Source organism: Halyomorpha halys, unplaced genomic scaffold (assembly GCF_000696795.3).
Source record: "Halyomorpha halys isolate HHAL.00 unplaced genomic scaffold, Hhal_1.1 Scaffold1217.1, whole genome shotgun sequence".
Lineage (NCBI taxonomy): Eukaryota > Metazoa > Arthropoda > Insecta > Hemiptera > Pentatomidae > Halyomorpha > Halyomorpha halys.
Genome location: NW_027108416.1, coordinates 158,415 through 161,059, shown reverse-complemented (window position 1 = coordinate 161,059; position 2,645 = coordinate 158,415). Strand labels below are relative to the sequence as shown.

General features: G+C 32.8%; 1 protein-coding gene across 1 annotated transcript in view; it reads left to right on the top strand.

Annotated features, from left to right (window-relative positions):
• Positions 1-744: 744 nt before the first annotated feature.
• The window catches only part of LOC106688820 (LIM domain only protein 3), a gene marked incomplete at its 3' end in the record, with an annotated part of 149,510 nt that continues 147,609 nt past the window's right edge, over positions 745-2,645 (top strand). The window contains exon 1 of the mRNA XM_067046724.1: positions 745-821. The remainder of the gene's footprint in view (positions 822-2,645) is intronic.

The window sequence follows — 2,645 nt, the reverse complement described above, 5'->3', positions numbered from 1 at the left end:
TTTTCAGGTAAATTTGAATTTTTATGGTTCGGCAATTAAACTTTAAGTAACTTAACACTGAATACGTTTTATTTCCTAAATAAAAAAAAAGGAAAACATAATTTTGATCCTGCCCATTTTATCAAGATGATTAATACTTATTGATTTTGTCCAGGATGGGACTATTTTGTTTAAAAAAAAAAAATGAAATCCTCCCTGTTGAATACTGGTGGCTAAATCACTTACCGCCTTCGGTATCGACGATGATAGGCACCTCTAAGAAAACCATATTGATCGTTATTGATTAAAATCGAATAACAAAGTTTCAGATCCAGAACTCTGTCTTATCAGTTTAATGAAAATAAATATATCCCATGATGCCTCTTGCTTAAATTTAACTAAAAAAAATAGTATCTGAACTTTAACCTACCAACCCCCTATCCTATACTATATTTTTACACACCTATGCATATTGATTTAGATATAAGTTCTTCAAATATATTCCAGAATCAAGATTGGTAGTTGGCATATTCCGGATAATAACAGATCCTCAGGGACAAACGAAGGAATAAAGAGAACAAGGAATGGACCGCGATGGAGCGGGAGGCGGTAGGAGAGCTGACTGCCGAGGAAGATGACCTATTTTCAAAAAAGGTGGACGCGAGAGCTCGAAGGCGAGGAGGGGCGGTGCGGGGGGCGGTGGCCTGCGCCCTAACCGTCCCGCCCCCGGCACAGCCCGCCCCCGCCAGTCGTCTTCTGGCCGCCTTCAGAGTCGTCACAGGTCTGCTGCTGCTCTTCCAGGTCCAACTCGCAGTCGATAAGTGCTTTATCACTAAACAAAGGTAACCACTAAGTGTCCCATAACTAACTGTTAGGTATAACCTTTACGATATCTTCTATGTAGTTTCCATAAAGTGCCATCAAAATATTCTTTTTATAACAAATTTTTTTTGTTGTATTTTTCTCGTGTTAACTCCAAGTGATAAGATGTGATAGTGGGTATGTGAAAGAAAAAAGTTTATGAGATGGATTTTTATTGTTCTGAAGAAATAAACACCCACAATAGACATTCTATTAAACCCTTTACATGTCTTACTTCCAGAAAAGATAAAGAAAATAACGCAGGAAGTCGAAGTGTGGTCATACAAAACTTATCATTAAAGGCAAATATTTTTCTGTAGAATACTAACCTTTCAGATTGCTGATCTTTTCTAAATAAGAACATACCAAGACTTTTCTTCTTTTTAGTTTATATAACATTTCAAGTCGATTCTGTTCTATAAACTCTAAGGTAGTAATCTAAGGTAACACTTATTAGGAGAGGGAAAGCTCCTAATAAGAGTTACCTTAGATTATTTATTATAAATCTTATCTATTAATGTAGTGATTTCTTTAAAAGAGAACATTTCAACCACAATCAACTTAAAACACTATTCTTCTTCAGGTGAAGTTTAGTTACGGTGATAGCAGGAATCATGTTTCATTTAAATATACCATAGAGAATCTGATAATTTCAGATTCGCTCAGTGCTTGATTTATAGAAGTAGATTAAAGGTAGTAGGTAACATTAAAGTATATGTCAACTACTCAGGTCATATATTTAGTTAGATCTGTTTGAGGTAGCGAATCGAATGCAGACTAAGGTGGAAATGCAACTTAATCCATGATAACAGTATTAGCAGACATGCAACTTCGTACTGAGGATAAATTAAACCTTGTTAATTAAAAAAGCAATATCATTTACCTTTACGAGGTTTAACACCGAGTAATTTCAATATTTTTTTAACTAATTCTTTAATTTTTCATATCTATGCCTAAGTGATAAACAGTATCTTTATATTATAAACATCTCAAAGTTATTGATCATCAAAAGAGTAAATATTTGTGACCATCCAAAGAGTTTATAAAATGTATGTTTCGATTTTCCATTGCTCAATTAACTACTACACATTTTGTCTTTATTAAAATTTGATTTTTACCAGTAATGAATTTTGAATTATTCGGAACAGCTTGCAAGTAAAAAAAAACAAATCTTATGTTAATTTCAAATGTGTCGTAAAAAATATATAACTATATTCTAAAGAGTTTATTATACTAACGATTGTTTTTCATTATTATTACTTTTTTTCAATTCAGAGGAATTAAGGAGATTATTAGTCAATAAATTAGAAAATTACGTTTATAATTCTCTAGTATATTAGAGTGATTTTGAGAGGCCTGCTATAGTGGTTTTGGTTTTAAAATTAAAAAAAATTAAAACCATTTTGAAAGAGAGTCTAGTAAGATCAATATTAAAATTTTTAATGAACGGACTAATAGATTGTTGCTCCCCCGATTCTTGAACACCAACGCACGGCCGCCTATGGAAGAACCCTCGAGGGGTAGGTAGGTTTGAACCCCTCCAATTTGAATCTGGGTCTGTGTGTCAATCAGAGGGGCGAGATTCGCCGTGCTTCATCCAATATTTCTGCAGTAGTCGTACTAAATTGTACCTTTTAAAAATTGAAGTTCAATTCAAATTTTAAGTTTCAAAATTTCTTTAAAATAATTAAAAATATTTTATTACAGCAGTGTCAACAAATCTTCTTTTTTTCCTTCCTACAATAAAAGGAGCATTAAAGATAAAACAAAATGATATAAGAATAAGACAAAAATAAGGATCTAAG